Below are 18,765 nucleotides of genomic sequence, written 5' to 3'. Positions count from 1 at the left end.
AACAGTTAAGAGAAAAAGGTAATTCTATCAAGCTTCACAAATAGCAGGATGTTTTCCAGAGATAATGAGGACACTATGGCCTGAGTTACCTCTTTAGCAGGCTCTTGTCTCTATCTTTGGAAGCGCGGATTTTAACCTGGATTGAGACAGATTCACATGTAATTAACACTGGTACTGAAATGCATTACCGACTAGAAGTTGACAGACTTTAGATAATTTAAATGACTCATAAGTGATTCTCAGAAGCCATGTAATGTAGAGAAACACCATGAAATAGAATTGTTAGGAACAATTAATAGAAATCTTTAATACGTACTGTTCAGGGGAACTATTAATGTGCATCCTAATCAATATGGATAGTTGAAAGAAAAGTAGCTTACTCATGGAGAGTGCAGGAGGGGAGCAATGACAGTGTGGCTATATACATCAAACTAATACTGGGGGAAAGGTTTTTGGGCATAAAAATTGTTCCTGTTTTCTCTGGTGCGTGTGTAGGGGGAAACTGGAAGAGAAATACATGACTGAACATAAAAGATAAAGGAAGTTTAGTATGCCATAAGGCTATCACAGTATGTACTGTGAGTGACCATGTTGTTCACGTTTGAAAAATGAGCAACTTAAAACTATTCAGTTTTGATCTTCCAAATCTGAAATTCAATAGCTGTCTGAGAGAATAAACTGGCGAACATGTTTAGTTTATGTAAGTGGAAAAATAAATGATGTACAATGACAGGGAGGGTAGAGGAGCCACAAGCACATTAGAGAAGAGCTGGGAACACTCACCAAAGATGCATTCAAATAGGCTGTCAGTACCCTTTTGGAAAGTGTCTTTACCTATTGTGTCAGCTCTCAATAATCACTGAGAGGAACTCATTATTGAAAAACATGGTAAAAGTGTCTAGGTGCATTTTAGAAGAGTGGAAAGGCAAGTTAATGATCTTATACACATAATACAGGAAACTTGGGTCTAAGTGCAGCATGGTGGCTAAGAGAGGAGACCTGAAAGGAAAAAAATGAGATACCAGTTTTGCATTCAATCTTTATTCTGCCAAGTGATTAAAACTGATTGTGGGGTTCCTTGTTTACCATATTTCAGTGTTTACTCTATCAGTTTAGTCTTTCCAATATCCAAAGGAAACTATTTCTTTGACAGCTGCTAGATTTGAGCCTGGGACACAGAAAACAAAGGGCTTCTTACCTTTCTGTAATGTTAAACAAAAATTCAGTAGGAGGGATTAGACCCAGAGTGCTATGATCTGCTGGTTTTATGGCTTTTTTTGCACAACCTAAGTCTCTACCTTTGCTGTCCTGACCTCTGCACTGACAGGACAAGTGCTTGTGCTTGTAAAAAAAAAAAAAAAAAAAAAAAAAAGTAAGGATAAATTTCTGTCATTGTTTTCCAGTCAGTGTTACAGATGCTTTTAATGCCGTGAATGGAAGTGACTGAATGAGTTCAAAGATTATTTTTTGATCCTGCAATATGTGGTTTTTAAAGGAGGATTGTTTGTACCACACATTGAACATACATATTAAAGGATTTTCTCTCAGAAATAATGAAATGAATCCATTCTTACAAAAGATTTCCAATGGCTTAGTGTCATGTGTATCTAGTCAATTGATATCAATGTAGCTGCCTTAGCTCTAAATTACATAGCCTGAAATAACAGAAATTAAAGCACTGGTGATCACAAAATCAGAGTAGTTATGGTGGGGAGGCATTGCTGGAGGTGTCTAGTCCAACCCCACTTCTCAGAGCCATGTCCAGTTGGGTTTTGAATATTGCAAAGGATAGAGACTTCACAGCCTCTCATGGCAATCCGTGCCAGTGTTTGATCACCTGCACAGTGAAAAAACAACCGACCAGCCAACCAACCCACCCACCCCAAAACCCCCAAATATGTTTAAGTGGAATTTTGTGAATTGTGGTTTCTGCTCACTGTGTCTTGTCCTGTTGCTGTGTGTCACTGAAAAGACCCTGGCTCTGTTGTCTTTGTTTCTATGAGACTTTTCTTCTCCAAGCTTAAGAGCCCTAGCACTCTTTGAGTGCTTCTCACATGTCAGGTGCTCAAATCCCTTAAAGATTTTAGGGAAATAATCATGTCCCTTACCCATCTGGCAGTGTTCTCCCTAGTTACAAAACAGTACTCAGTGAGGATTTTCCAGGATACTAGGAAATAAGAGTGTGAACACCAGAATTCAGCATCTGCTGTCACTGCTGCATGTTTAGTATCACCCTATATATGTGTAGTGTCACCCATTCACTATATTTATTGCTATCGTGACAGAATATACTTAAGTGACTTATTTACTGTGTTTCTTATTGCCAAGAGGGAGATTTTACTGTATGGCTGTAACTTCTTTAGTGAAGTGTCATGCTTTGCTCTTGATACTGATTTATCACTTGGAAAAATTGCAAAGGAAAGGAGAGTTTGCTTATACTTTGTTCTTGAAAATAATTTCAGTGGTTCTGTTGGTATAAAAGTGAAACAGGAGAATGGTGAGTTTGGGCTGTGTTTATCTGAGTCTAGGAATAATAGTCAGATTTCATGGCCAAGGGTTGGTCTTTTCTGGGAATGGAGTGAGATGGAGTGTGAGAGGGGAGGGCAGAAAGCAAGTTATTCCCTACTGATCTCTGCAGATTTCTTTCCTTGTATGCAAAGAGGGAAAGTGCTGGTTTTCTTGAGCAACAGCTTATTGCTGTAGAGTTCTTAATAATGTCCAGGTTTCCACTTCTGAGCAACGAAAGGAGTTGTTAAGAGGAGCCCTATCAGCATGGCACCTGATTAAAATGAAGTTGATTTTGTGTGAATCTGATTTTTGTTTGGTTTTAGTGAGAAACCTCCCCAAGGTATTCACTAAACTATTTGTAGTGCATTCCTGTATTACTTTCCTTATGATTAGAATTTGCAGTATGAGTATGGACTACTGATTTTACTCTTAGTAAGGCTGTAGCAGTTGTACATTCAGTATGTCAAGGGCGTTTCTCAGTGTTCTGTTCTGAAGCCTGTAGCCCATAGTTTCTTACTTCATAGACAGTGTTTTACATGGAATCACTGTAAAACAGCAGCTATCACATAATCAGGGCACTTGGCTCATTAGGAGGTGTTCTCAAAGGTTAAAGAATTCTGTTGAAAGGCAGTCAGTAGATGTTAATAAAAATAATTTGAAAAAGTAAGCCTTATTTTCTAGTTTCTTGGTAGCCTGAAGAGTGCATAGTGCACAGAAATCTAAATTGAGGAGACTAAATGCATTTAACCAGGATGGCTTAATAAATGGCATTAGATGCAGTCCAGAAAATGTAAATGATAACTGTAGAATATTTGTGCCAAAACAATTGTCTTTGGTCTTGATTGCTAGTGATCGGCTGTGAAAATATGGGCTCAAGTCAAAATTGGTGAAAATGCTAAAAGAATGGATATTCACAGAATCATAGAATCCCAGGTTGGAGGGGACCTCAAGGGTCATCTGGCCCAACCTTTCTCAGCACAAGCACGGTCTAGACAAGATGGCCCAGCACCCTGTGCAGCTGAATCTTAAAAGTGCCCAGTGCTGGGGAACCCACCACTTCCCTGGGGAGATTATTCCAGTGGCTGATTGCTCTCATGAAAAATTTTCCTTGTGTGTCTAATCAGAATCTTCCCAGGAGTGTCTTGCACCCATTACCCCTCATCTCTTCCATGTGACTCCTTGTAAGCAGAGAGTCTCCATCTCCTCTGTAGCCACCCTTTAAGCACTGGAACATGGTGACAAGGTCTCCCCTAAGCCTTCTCTCCTCCAGGCTGAACAAACCCAGTTCTCTCAGCCTTTCCTCACAGGACAGGCTACCCAGGCCCTCCTCTGTACCGTCTCCAGCCTGGACACACCAATTTTTTATTAGTAGAGACTAAAACTGAACACAGTGTTCCAGGTTTGGCCTGACAGGCACTGAGTAGAGTGAGATAATGACTTTATCTCTGCTGGTGATGCCCTTGTTGATGCAGCCAAGCATCTCGTTGGCTTTCTTTCCTACAGCAGCACACTGGTCACTCATGTTGAGCTTGTTATCCATCAGGATACCAGGTCGCTTTCCAGTGCTCCCCAGCTGGGTAGATCGCAACCTGTGCTGCACTCCTGGATGATGTTTTCCCAAGTGCAGGACCTTACACTGGTCCTCCTTGAACTTCCTAAGGCCCTTGTTATCCCCCTCTTCCAGGCTGTCTGGGTCTTCCTGCAGGGTGGCTCTCCCTTCCCAAGTGCCCACGTACCCACTCAGTTTGGCATCACCAGCAAAGCTCTTCAGGGAACACCTGATCCCATCATCCACATCACTTATGAAGATATTCAACAGTGTCATGCCCAATATTGATCCCTGGGGGACCCACCTGTGACAAGCTGCCAGTTTGAAGAGGATCCAGTTCCCCACCCACCACACAGACCATTGTCCATTCCTCTAGGAAGGGGCTGTGCAGAACCGTATCAAAAGCCTTGGAGAAATCCAGGTAGACAATGACCACCACTCAACCCTCATCAACTGAGCAGGTCATTTTGTCATAGAAGGCGATCAGGTTTGTCAAGCATGATTTCCCGTTGGTGAATCCGTGCTGATTTTTCCCAGTCATGTCTTTCATTTGTCTTGGGATGGCCCCCAGGAGATTCATTCTGTAACTTTCCCAGAGACAGAAGTAACATTGATTGGCCAATGATTTCCTTGGAAAAACTCCCAATACTCACTAGCTCCTTTATCCTTCATGGAAGCTTCCCATGGAATCCCTCGCAAGTGAGCTCTGAGTGAGCTGAAGTTTGCTCTTCTAAAATCTAAAGTCTTTGTCTTAGTATGAACCTTCAGAGTGCTCAGCAGAATCCCAAACTCCACAATATTGTGATCACTGCAGCCAAGGCCATCAATAGCTGAGATTTTACAAAGCAGGTTTTATTGGTTCATGAGTAGCAAGTCCAGCAGTGCCTTATTCTTGGTTGTCATATCTAACATTTGTATGATGAAGCAGTCCTCTATGCATTCCAGGAACTCCAGGATGACATGTGAGCTGCTGTATTGCTCTTCCAACAAATGTCTGGGTAGCTGAAGTCACCCGCAAGAACCCGGTTCTGTTGTCCCAAAGCTTACTGAAGTGATCCAAGTATAGCTCTGTTGGCCTTATTGTCTTGGTTTGGAAGTTGGTAGCAGATGCTTACTGTAAGATCCCCCTTGGAGATGACCCCTCTGATCTTGACCCAGAGGCATTTAAGAGGGCTTCTACAATTGCTGCAGTTTACTTCTATACATTCAAGTTCTCCTTAACATGGAACATGACTCCTCCTCCTAATCTTTTTCCTTGCCTGTCTTTATGAAACAGCCTACAGCCATCCATTGTGATCCTTCAGTCATATGAGTTGTCCCACCATGTTTCAGTTATTCCGTATGGTATCATTACTTTCTGTCTGGGATAGGAGCTTCAGTTCCTCCTGTTTGTTCCCCAGACTGTGTGCATTGGTATGCATACACTTGGCATGGTTGGTCTGATTCTCATCCTGGGAGGCAGCTAAGGAACATCTGCTGCTACTCTGGTTGGCCTGGCTTTTTCCCCAGTTGGTTGCAATGGCATGAGTGTTGCCGCTTTGGATCAAGCTCTCCAAGTCCTTCAGTTTATAACCCACCTCGCCAAGCTGGTGAGCCTGCTGCCAAAGATTTGCTTGCCTCTTCTAAAGAGGTGGATACATCCCTCCCTAACAGGCTATAATCATCCTGTTGTGATAAAAGCCAAAACCTTCATGACAATGGCACCAGTCACGAAGCCAGAACTTGATTTGCATTGTATGTCTATTTCTGGCTGCACCCTTCCCTCTAACTGGCAAAATGGAAGAAAAGATAACTTGGCCACCAGTACTTTTTGCTTGTACCCTCAGGGCTTTGTAGCTTTCCTTGATTCTGTCCAGGTTCCAGCTTGTGGTGTCATTCATGCCCACATGAAAGAGAAGCAAAGGATAGTAGTCTGTACTTCTGACAAATTGTGGCACCCTCTCAGCTATATCTCGGACCTCCTGGAAGGCCGCATACCTCTTGTGACTCCTCTCAGGCTGGCAGATGGGCACCTCGGTGCCCCTCAGCGGAGTCACCCGCTATGAGCACTCTGTTGTTTCTTTTTCTGCTGTCCTCTTGTGTGCTGCTGCTACAGTTTCTCCTTGCAGACCTTGCTCATGGGTGTCTACAGCTGATAAAGCTTCATACCTGATTTTGATTGTAATGCGGGAGGTGGGGGACTGAAGCAGAGTCCTGCTTTTGTGTGTCAACAGGGTCCAAGGTGCCTTCTGAAACCACTCGTCTATCTCCGTCTTGGCACCTCTAATACTGCGCAGACTTAACTGTGTCCTGCAACTTGGCCACCTAATGCAACAGATCATCACCCTGTACATGCCTTTTGCAGGTAGTTACCTTTTCTCCAGGATAAGGGTCTGAGCACTTGTTGCAATCTAGTGTGTTTACTGATATCTCTTGTCTTACCACTTCCATCTGGCTGGAAGCATGAGACATATCAAGGTCTTTCTCTGTAGAAACACGGGTTTTAGCTCTGAGGCGAGTGCTCACCATCATGGCAGACACCTAGAGCACTTTCCTGTGCTGTGGGTCTACAAAAGGAGGCGGCACAGCCCTCTCACATAAACTGCAGCTCAAACCACTGTGCCCTCCTGACCCCCGTTTGCACACCCTGTGGCAGGGCTCCTGGTCGCAGCGCTCCCCGGGGCAGTTCAGATCTCCCATGCCAGCCTCTCTCGTGAGAGCTGCCAGCTGCTGGCAGGGATCCCTGCTGTGCCTCAGTGTTCCTGGTGCTGGGAGCCCCCTGTACACCTCGATCTAGCACCCAACCACAGGACTTACTGTTGCTGCATCTGGGTGCCTCGCCGACATCAGTGCTGCTTTCAGTTTCACTGTGTTTAAGAAAAATTGAGTTTTAAAATATTGCATCAGCATCAGTAAATTGGGCAAGTAATCCTTGAAACACTTTTCCCATGAGTGATGCACAACCATGTGCATTTAGACTGGAGCTAATGCTTTATTAAGGGAACCTCCGTATTTGAGTACTGAAGCTGAAATTCACTGGAATAGCACCACAGAATCACAGAACAGCTGAAGTTGGCAGTGACCTCTGGACATCACCTGGTCTTAATCCCCTGCTTAACCATGTCCAGTTGGGTTTTGTCTCAATATGAGAGGTTGCAATGGAGACTCCACAACCTCTCTGGGCAACCTGTTCCAGTGTTTGACCACGCTTGCAGTAAAAAAAGTGTTTCTTGTGTTCAGGTGGAATTTCCTATGCTTTAAGTTGTGCCCATTGTCTTGTTGTCACTGGATACCACAGAGAAGAGTCTGGCTCCATCTTCTTTATATCCTTCCATCAGGTATTTTTAGGCACTTGGTAAGATGGCCCTGAGGCTTCTCATTTCCAGGCTGAGCAGTCTCAGCTCATGCAGCCTCTCCGTGTATGAAGGATGCTCCAGAGCCTTCTGCATCTTTATGGCCCTTTGCTGGATTTGCCCCAGTATATCCACATCTCTATTGTACTGCAGAGCCCAGAGCTGGACACAGCTCTGCAGATGTGTCTCACCTGTGCTGAGCAGAGGGAAGGGTCACCTTCTTTGACCTGCTGGCAACTCTCTGCCTAATGCAGCCCAAGATGCTGTTGGCAATTGAGAAAAGGTCATTAATACACTCTTGTGTTTAATCAGAATGTATCTTATATGAAGCATTTTGATATATATGACTCATCTTAAAAGTCTGTTAAGTACCATTGATCTCAAGATGACCATCCACAATGTTTGTAGGTAGTGGAAAGTTTAGTACCTTTGTGAAAAACATCCTGTCAAATAAATCCTACCCCGAAAATCTTACCACACTTCATTTTTCTGTTTACAAGTTTGTTATTTGAAAGTACAAACTGGCAGGGAATGCGTAGTTGTAGTCACACACTAGAGCATTTGACAAAAGAGCAGTGGAACATAGTGAGGAAGATTTTATGCATTTTAGTCTAATTAAAAAGACAAAAAACCATCCAGACTCTTGTTGCTACAGCTACTGCTCAGGATGAGACCTTGCAAAGATAAGTGAGGTTTGTGAGCATGGGTTGATCTGAAAAACACATCCCCAGACCCTGTTTTCAATTGGAGGGATGAAGCTCTCAGTAGTAGATAATGTTTTGATTAAAACTCCAATACTGATGCCAAGCCTTGCATACAAAAATGTTCAGAAAAGCATGCATGTAGGTCATGGAGAACTGTCACAAAATGGTGAGGTGTGGACTCTCAACCCAAGAGCTACTTAACTGCAAATTCCAAGTATGTGGTGTCTAGTAAAAGCGTGGTGCTCCAGAAACAAGACTTGCAGATCAGTCCTGTCCGGGCTGTGTGTACTGGCAGGAAAGTGTCTCCAGTGAGCCAGGTCCTGTCTGCAGCTGACCAGGATTTTTGCCATGTTTAAGGGGTAAAGAAGAGACCGAAGAAGGAACACAAAAGGATAAGAGTGATTTTCCTAGCAATGTGTCTGTGACCTGACATGGTTTAAACTGGCTTCCAACAAGTAGGTAGAATAAGCCAATTATGTTTTGCCAGACCTGCCAGTAAAATAGGCAGCACATAAAAATCTGTGGAGAGTTTATGTTAACAGCCAAGGGAAATTGCTCTTTGGATAGGTACTCCAACATCGCCTGTAAAAAAAAAGCCTGCAAATAATTCAACCACTTTGAAAGGGAGAAGTCTTGGTGGGCAACAGCTGTAGCAGATTAAAACAGCTGAATCCAATACATGACACATTGAGATCTAATAGAATAAATATTCTGGTACACAACTTTATGCACATTTCACATCCATTAGTACCTCTGAAGTAGCCCAGTGCCTGTGAGACTTGCTGATGTTGCTAGGCTGTTTGTAGTGAAGTTCCATATTATGTTGACTTTGGTGTTCAGCGTTGTTTATTTTTGGAAAGTGAGGAAAAGATCCGAAGATCTGTAGTTTCTGTGAGGCCATGCAAGGGCTGGTTACTGTGTTGGTGTTTTCTGCAGAGTCCCATGTTATGCTTGTCAGATGCTCATCAGATACAGCACAGACTTGGCTCTGTCCTGGACTTCTTGGTTCTATATAAGCTTGAAGAGCTAAGTGTTTAAAATAGGTGTCTCACTGCTTTTTTTGTGTGTATGTGTATGTGTGTTTAAAAACATGGAAAATGTGCATGGTTTATGTTTTTTAAATTACTGGTAAATTGTTAGTGCCCTTAGATCATTTTATGAGATCATTTTTTTATATGTGCCATAATCTTTGCCAAATACTAACTCAGAGATCTGTATGTTCTTGTCCTACTCTTAAGAAATGATGAGTTCCAGAATGTTTTATAGTTTTAAAATACAGCACTCATTAAGAATTATCAGTAAGGCTCAGGGATTAATTATTCTTCTGTTTTGCTAGAAATGGGGTGGTAGCTTTATAGATTCACTTTCTTGTTCCTTTAGTTTCTTGACTAATGTAAAGTAAGTAGTTTTGATGTTTCTGAAGAGAACAGATGACCTACTTTCTCATAAAATTTAGATTTAAGAAATAAATGTTCTTAAAGCACCGCTGCTGTTTGTGTTCCCATTTTATATAATATAGTGTGCTCCTGGATTTTTATGCAGAAGGATGTGACTCAACAGCATGGAAACAACTTACTAAAATAAAAATGCCAGAAGGAAGCTGATTCTTTAGCTGAAAAGGCAAATTGGTCTTTAATGAGATGATAATTCTGGCATCCTAGGAGATTCAGATTAGAAGATTTTACACTTCTTAGGCAAAAAATGATCAGATGGAAAATCTGGTGGTGTTCAGGTTAATGCAAGTTCTAAACGCAGTGCAGTTCCAGAGTAAAAGAAACAAAAATTAAAAGCTGAATATTGAAACCCAGAGACAGATGGACATTAGTGTTGTTTCTTTCTTTTCCCCTCTAAGTTATTTTCCAGATGCTTTTTTCAGAACTATTTCTATTAAGGGCTCATTAAGTGGAGCAAAATTTGTCGTGATTTGGAATCACATTTGCTTACCTTCTTCTCCCCATGCATGTTTACTTATATTTAAAATAATGAATTAAGGAATTTTTTTTTTGTTTGATACTATACAGAGGTGCAGTAGTTCATAAACCCTTTCTCTTTACTCCAGTAATAAATATTCTTAGAAGTAGAAGAATAAGAGTGCTGAAATGTTTCTCTGATTTAATTTAATCTTTCTAACTGGAAAAAGTTGCTACTAGTAGCTCAGAAATTTCTTTTCACTCTGTAACTCTGTGGGATCTGGTGCCTTTATATGCCCATTCCCTTTTATTTAAAATCTTTAAGTCATTTGCTTAAGGGTGCAAGGTCTGATCTTTGCTGTTCAGCACTCCATTCCTGATGCAAAACTCTCAAGCATTTAAAGCAGTGTAGAATAATGTATTGACTCTGCTTTCTTACCATTTTTTCTGGCCAGTTGTTAAGATTTTTAAACTGGAATGTATACACCTTGTATTGTCTTGAATAAATATCCCTTGTTCTTAAATGTGTTAAAGACTGCGAACTATTAGAAGTGCACATGACTTTGAAGGTGGAATTGTGCTGGTATACACCAGATAAGATTTTTTTTACTTTTTTTCAGCAAAGGAATACCCAAAGAATGCCATTTTACCTGGGTAAGGGGAATAACGAAATGTTTTGGCTCTTCATTGGCTTAGTTTATTGTTGTGTTTGGGTTTGGGTTTGTTTTGGGGTTTGTTTGTTTGTTTGTTTGTTGTTTTTTTTTTTTTAATATAGATGTAATTACAGGAACTTCCTAATAAGTTTATGGCTAAAAGTTTTTCCTAATAGACTGCTGCATAAATGCAGGTTTTGTTGCAAGGAGTAAACAAACCAGGGGAATTATATGAGATAATCTAATAAAATGGGAATCAGAATTTGAAAGACCAAAGTTCATTATCGAACCTCTATGAGAATTATCAGTCAAAATAACAGGAAGAAAAAAGTCTCTTCAGTTCTCAGAGAAACACTTTTATTTGATGACCCTTCAGCATAAGTTAATGAGATGTTGGGGTAATGTGGATAATGAATTAACTGAAATACTACTATATCCCAGCTCCAGCTGGCACCTAACGAGTCATCTGAGGCATGTCTCACTGATCTTACCTCATGCCAGGGTAAGGTCAGCTTTTTGTCTGGACTTCTTGTTATTTAGTCAGAGGTGCCTGAATTACATCAGCACATATCAGCTGTTAATAACCAGGCTGAAGAACCCCCATTGGTTCCTCTCCTCTTCCTTTATTTATCCAGTAAATTATCTGGGATGGCTGAACAGACACTACATGCCATGTGCTCATCTTTACGTGCACCCCCAGATGCTGGATCTTGGCACACATAGGGAGAGTTACAGCCACTCTGGTGTGTCACTGGATGTTATTCGTGATGAGTTTTCACACTTCAGCTAATTAATAGCAAGATGAGTGAGGTATCTTTTTTTTTTTTTTTTTCTTTTCAGTTTGGCCCCAGAATGGATAATAAGGACTTAAGTGAAATACTTAGTATATGAAGCATACAAATAATTTCACTTAGAGATACTGAGAACTTTTCATGTTGTATCACACATACTTTCTTAATCTGGTAATGCTATAAAATAATGATTAGTGATAATTAAGTCATATTCATGTATAATACTAATGATCAAAATGCTTAGGGCATGGGATTCCTTGCTAAATGATGGTTGCAGAATTAATATTTCAAATGTATTAGTTGAACTGAACACCTGTTTGAGAATTGGCAATGCGCCATGAGTTAGGAGAGTCAATATATTATTTCCTATGTTAAAAAAAAAAAGTAATCAATGAGATTAAAATTAATATTTTCAGCTGGTCCTCTCTCTCTCTCTCTCTCTCTCTCTCAAATATTAATTTGAGGTGCAAAGTCTCCAGTCATCCATATCATCATCATTTTGAATCATGCACTGGATTGTTTGCAGTGTAAACCAGGCAATTCTGAAGTTTGGAAAAGCATATGTGAGGGGTTGGCTTGGGCATGAGGTTGATTTTTTTTTTTTCTTTTTCTTTTTTTTTTTTTTCTTTTTGTCTCTGAAACTATACAGGGTGAGATAGAATTCAAGCTACATGATTTGGTGAAGCCACACTTCAGCTTCCTTGGTATTTGTGATGCCGCTCAGCTTATGTGTCTGTTCATGCATAATTGGTGCAAATATGCATAGTTCCACTCTTCTGATCTATGCTTTCAACAAATATCTAATTCAAATATGCATGAAGACATGCAAGGTTTTAATTTTTTTTCAAATGGGTGGGTACAAGACATGCATATATAATCTACTTGGTTTATCTGTCCATATACATAAAACTCTGGTATCCTGCACTTATTCCCTCCCCCTTTCCTAACAGACATGGTCAAAATAGCCTGGAATATTTAGGTTTGCTAGACAAGCATTTTTGACATAGAGAATGGGATGGAAATGCTCAGACTTCAAATCCTCATGGAGATGCTTCAAATATTGCATTTAAATCCATATAAACCTCTTTCTTGCCCTCCCTCTCTACATCAGTGCATCCACACAAACATATACTGTTGCAGAAAGATGTGTAACTATCATTTGGGTAATACATTTGATAGTCCTTTTACTCACCAAAAAGAACATAGAAAGAAAGAACGAGTTTCAGCTGTTTATCCTGTGTAACATCTCTCCCTCAGGAAGATGGAGTTGGGAGCAGTGCGTGTGTGCATGGCCTTGAAACTTCTATTTCAGAGGGAAAATACAAGATACCTCTAAATGCCAGAGTCCTTTCTCTAAATCCTAACCAATATGTTTTGTAGTTACTCATGGCTTTGAATAGCAGTAACTATTTGACTTCTGTTGACTATGTTTGCTCAACTGGTCTTTCTAGCTGAAGGTGTAGGAAAAACTAGAGAGGAAAGAATAGCTGGTGCTATAACTGCCCTAAAGTTAATTGAGTCTGGTGCCTTTTGTGGTGTAAACAGAAACAGGACAGAAGTAAAGTTTCTCGTGTTCATGCAGGTATCTGTGTATTTAAGTGGAGTGATGCCCATGTTGTGTGAAGTGCTTCAAGTTTAAATCTGGAAGAAAAAGAGTTGGAAGCACAAGGCAGACAAAGCACTAGCCAGAATTTAATTGATACTGCTAAATAAGGGGACTCTATAACAAATCAGTAAGTCAGGTACTGCTATACTATCTTAAAGATTTGCTGGTTTCCTCACTGTATCAGAGGATGTCTGGATTTTAACCTAAGTTGCAACGCTACCAATTCAGTTAGCTGTTAGAGTTCTGCCAAGGTGTTTGCATCCAGTTAGATGCTACTTCATGCAAAGTACATTTTTCAAATACAAAAGGACTTTTTTTTTTTCAAATACACTGAGTTATTTCTAGTATATATTTGTTAAACCTTTCAAAGTACAAACAATGAGAAACATGTTGAGAGAGTTATTAGAGGCTATTATCAGAGAAAGAGGTACGAATTGTTTGTTGTGAAAAAAGAATAGAGGTGGTATAATGAGATCCATGTAAAAGATAAATAAATAATTCAATAGAATGCCAAGTTTTGAAGATTATGTCTATATTCAAATTGAGAATTCTTTTTTCTTTTTATCTTTTTTTTTTTTTTTTCTTTTCCCCCTCTTTATCTTTTAATTGACTTCTGTGTTTGTAATGCTAACCTTTAGGAACATTTTCTGACAATGACCCGATCTCATTTCAAACCTAGTCTGGAAGCAATGACTTCAGATGCATACTTAAGGCTAAATGAACTGGCTATGAATCAATAATTACTGTGCTTTATAAAAAAAAAAAAAAAAAAAAAAAAAAAAAACCGCAAAAAAATGATGGTAGTCCCCAAACTGTCAGATGTGTGGTATCAAAAGATGTTAATGGGGAAAAAGGAAAGTGAGGTATGTTCTAATTCTTTCTTTCTCTGGTCTGGGGAGCTGTTGGAGAGATTTGATCCAATCATATGAAGAAGGTGTTGCTGTGGCATCTCAGTCAAAGAGAGCACTACTTATCCAGTGAGCGAAAAAGAAGGGTATGGAGGCTGGAACTAACCAAAACAACCAATTTGTAGATGTTAGGGTACTTAAAAGAATTCTTCATGAAATTCATAGAATCACAGCATGGTTTGGGTTGGAAGGGACCTTAAAGATCACCTAGATGTGAACCCCCTGCCCTGGGCACGGACACCTTCCACTAGCTCAGGTTGCCCAAAGCCCCGTCCAACCTGGCCTTGAACCCTTCCAGGGAGGTGGCAGCCACAGCTTTTCTGGGAAACCTGTGCCAGGGCCTCATCACCCTCACAGCAAATAATTTATTCCTTACATCTAATCCAAATCCACACTCTTTCAGTTTAAAACCATTACCCCTCATCCTATCTCACACCCCTGATCCAGGGTCCCTCCCCCCTTCCCTGCAGCCCCTTTCAGCCCTGGGAGGCCGCACTAAGGTCTCCCCGGAGCCTTCTCTTCTCCAGCTGAACCCCCCAACTCTCTCAGCCTGTCCTCACAGGGGGTGCTCCAGCCCCTTGAGCATCTCCGTGGCCTCCTCTGGCCCCACCTGGTCAGGTCCGTGTCCTTCTGCTGTTGGTGCCCCAGAGCTGGACCCAGCACTGCAGGGGGGTCTCACGGAGTGGAGCAGAGGGGAGAATCCCCCCCTCACCCTGTGCCCACACTGCTCTGGGTGCAGCCCAGCACACGGTTGGCTTTCTGGGCTGTGAGTGCACATTGCTTGCTCACAGTCAGTTTTCCACCCAGTCATATCCCCAAGTCCTTCTCCCCAGGACTTTTCTTAGCTTCAAGTTTGATTTCACCAGGAAGATGAGCCATGCCCATGTTAACCTTGCTGCTTCAGAAGATTTTCTGCAGAAAGAACTGCTTTCCTTGCTGTAACTGATAAAGGATTAAAGCTGTAAGCAAAATTAGCTATGTTAGCTACTGAACTGGTCTTGTAGCCTCTGGCAGCTTGACACATTGTGCCATTTCCTCAGAAATGACAGAAGAGGACACTGCCTCTGAGGCTGCACTGGGGAGGCCAAAGAATGTGTCTGCAAAGTCATTCAGTTGCAACATCCAAATGCTGCTTCCTAATGTGCAACTTCCAAGGGTGTTACCAAGGCTTTCCACCAAGATGTGGTGAGCAGTCATGTGCTTTGACAGTATGTCAGGTGGACAAGGACGGGTATGTGTTGATCTTGGTAATGGCGTGCCATGGGATGCAATGAACGGTTAGTGCCAAGAAAAGGTGTAGCTGAGGAGAAGGTGATACTATATTAGAAATTTACCACAACAGGAGATGTGAGATCTTTTATATTCAGTTCTTCTCTAAAATGATAGTAATATAGGCATTTATTAAAAAATGCTCATTTACTAGTCTATTTGCTAGTTGCCATATCTAGAGGTTTATGAAAAGTGGCAAGCTCTGTTCTGAGATATTTATATACAAACAAACTTGCTGATTTAATTAAGATGAAAGTTTGATTCTCAGGGAGAGCCTACAGTGAGCTCAGGCATCAGTATTTTGGGGCTCAGTGGAATATACTTGTCTAAGTATTAATATTGTTTAAAAGACATCATAAAACCCAAACCACACGATTTTCAGTTGTTCAAACCCACTTTTTGTGTTTAGTGCTTCACACAAAAAAACATAATCTCATGGTAGAGGGGTCCTTCTATTACATAAACCAGCTTTCTGCTATTGGGAGAATATAAGCCAGTAACATGCCTACTGTGGCAAAGACACTTACATCATTAGTTGGGGTTCTTAGCTACACGGCTTGCCTGAGCAAAGGTTTTGAGAAGTTGTTGCAGCCCTGCATTGGGACAAGATCTGCATATGCACAGGCAGTGGTAAGATCAAGGCTTGTAACAGAGTCATGATTGTGGATCAGGCCTTAAAGCTCTGAGAAAAAAGTAAATATTTTTTTTAACAGCTAAAACCCAGTATATTAGATTACTGTTATCTAGAAATATAAACACCATATCCAGTTCTGAATATGGCAAAGTAAATTTGAGTTGGCATTAGAATGAGCAACAGGCATTCCTGAATCTGTCTTCTTGCGTTTCCCTATGTGTAAGTAAGGTGGTGGCAGTATGGGTGAAGGCAGAGACATGCCAATGTATTTAAGTACAAATGGGCTCCTGTTGAAATAGAGAGGCATGTCTTGATTAAAAATTCTTATTACTTTCCTCTCCTTCTTAGGCAGGTCAACTTTTTAATCATCAGTTATATTATTCATTATGAACAGTCTAATGAGGCCAGAATTTGGTCCTGTAAGATTAATTTTTGCAGATAGGAAAACTGCGTTGTCAGTGTCATTTGATTTATTCAAAAATATGACTGAATGGGCTATAATTTATAAGGGGAACTATAATGGTCATAAAAAGAAAATATTTAATTTCAGCTTCTGCTTTTCCTGGCATGAAATAAGAAACATCTGCAGGAGTCATTAGCTCATAGCTGAACAATACATTAGCCTAAGTCAGCACAAAAGTAAGCAGTGGATTAACTGTCCTCACTATTGGTGTCGCTGGGATCAGTCTTAGTTATAGTAAAACAACAGACCCTGACCAATGTAGCATAAACAAAGTAATTAAATATATCAATCTGAACGCACATTGAAGATACTTTCAAAACATCAGTACATTCATCACTTGCCCTCTCAGGGTGGAAGAGGGACCTGGGAACTTTAAAAGAATCCATAATCCGTAGATTAATTACGTTTCAGGTATTGCAACTGAATATATGAATGTCCAAAGACCATGAAATAAAAAGTTTCCAAAATAAGGAATGTGAATATTAAACTAGCAGACTATGAATCTTGATATCATTTAGAATTGGGATGTGTTAAGCATTTCTTTCATGCTTCTTGCAGTTAAATACAGAAAGAATTAAATTACACAGTTCTTGTCTGGCCTTGCTGAAATCCATCTGATAGCAATACTTTTACAGAAATATCTGACTCTTGTTTAGGAAAAGAAATATTAAAACTACAATAGTCTGGTTAATTAGAATTGAATTAAACTGCATATTTTTAATACAATTTCATTTGCCACTGACTTTAATTTCATACTCTGTAACAAACAGCATTGTATCTTTGTTTCTCATGAGCTGTGTTCATTCAGAAATGGTCCATGGTAGCGCCACTGTTCTTTGACTTGGAAGTGCTAAATCAGAGCCCTGTTCATTGCCTACCATTTGCCCATCTTCGCAGATTTTCTTGTCTACTTCTGCTCTATAGGGCTGATTGTCCTGTGAGAAATGTGATGTCTCCAAATGCCTTTGGCGTGCCCAGGAAAAAAGCTGCATTTTGTGTGCTGAAGTCAGTGTGGTGGGACAGGTCTTAGTGAAACCTGAGAAGTCTGCTGCTTGAGCGGGAGAGGAGGTGGGACTTAGGAGTGTAACTTAACAAATCTAGTTTGTACCTTTACAATCTTCACTACCATATTTGTATAGGAAGGAGACAACTTAGCTTTATAAACACAGAGGTTTTTTTCATGTCATTACCCAACGTGTGGTACATGAAACACAGTGGCAACGGTCTGTCTGGTGAGAATTGGAGCAGCAAAGAGAATGTGATTGATGGAAAACCAGAGTGCCGTACAGTGAAACATAATGACAATGGCCTACCTGGTGAGAACAAAGTGATGAAGGGAGGATGATTAAAAGGAATCAAAACAACCTAGCAAAGCAGATGAGTAGTAGCACCACTTCAGGGGAGGGAACTGATGCCACAATTCAAGTGAAACTTCAGGAAAATGATGTTTTGCTGATTTGTAAGTGGCACGTGTAATCTGCAGGACTGTATCATCTGTAGGACTAGACTTTTCTGCTCTTTGGGAATACAGAAAGTATTGAAGAACCTGGAGAAGACTCCTCAAAACCTTTGTCAAGGCAAAATGGTGACTGAGGAGCTGCAAGTACAGGTGTCATGCTTCAGGGAGAGAAGAAAAACATGCTCAATTTGTGGGATTGTATGGTAAACAAAATCATGCTACTCTGTGTGATGACACTCACAAAAGGAACAGTGCATTTAATAACTGTTGATCTAAGCATTTTCCAAAGAACCGAAGCACATTCATAATACTTTTTTAAAGGTGGGTTGTTGTTTGTTTTTTTTTTAAATATATGTGCACTATAACATCTTGAACAAGTATTCCAGTCCATTATCCACAAGCATACAACTTGCATAGAATTGGATTTCTGATTGGCTATGAGGATTCATCAGTGTTAGGACCGGAATCGACCCTTAGGAAATACAGTATGACCTGTAAGTCACAGCGTGTCATCAAACCCAAGTACTGCTTCATGAAGTCCAAGGAGTCCGACGTAAGCTTTGCATTTCTCAGTAGGCTTACATATGTGATATACACAGAAGGAAGAGGGGATTTTTGAGTAAGGAATTAGATGAGGTGAGAGAAGCCCAGCTGATCTAGTTGGCAGTCTCTACTCTAAAAGTATCTGAAAAACGTCATTTCTTTGATTGTGCATATTGCAGGGTAATTTTTTTTTTCCTGACCATTTACCTGACTACCACTGTGGTACTACATACAGTTACACTTTCATCTAGAAAAATCACTTCATGTTTTGAGGTGAATGTCTTCAATTTACTGAATTTTCTTATCTTTGACAGTACAATGTGTTTAAAAAGAAAACTAAAAGCCTTTCAGCGTCAGATTTATTTTCTATATGTAAATAGTGCTCAAGTGCTTCTCTATGTTTCCATCACCTGAGTAACAGAACTCTCTAACCCTT

At 40.5% G+C, this 18,765-nt stretch overlaps 1 protein-coding gene across 2 annotated transcripts in view; it reads left to right on the top strand.

The window, feature by feature from the left end:
• The window catches only part of EDIL3 (EGF like repeats and discoidin domains 3), a 202,650-nt gene that overhangs the window by 20,042 nt on the left and 163,843 nt on the right, over nt 1–18,765 (top strand). The window lies entirely within an intron of this gene.

Source organism: Athene cunicularia, assembly GCF_003259725.1.
Source record: "Athene cunicularia isolate RWA chromosome Z unlocalized genomic scaffold, athCun1 chrZ_part3, whole genome shotgun sequence".
Lineage (NCBI taxonomy): Eukaryota > Metazoa > Chordata > Aves > Strigiformes > Strigidae > Athene > Athene cunicularia.
The sequence above is the reverse complement of the archived record's forward strand: the minus strand, read 5'-3'. Positions and strand labels throughout refer to the sequence as shown.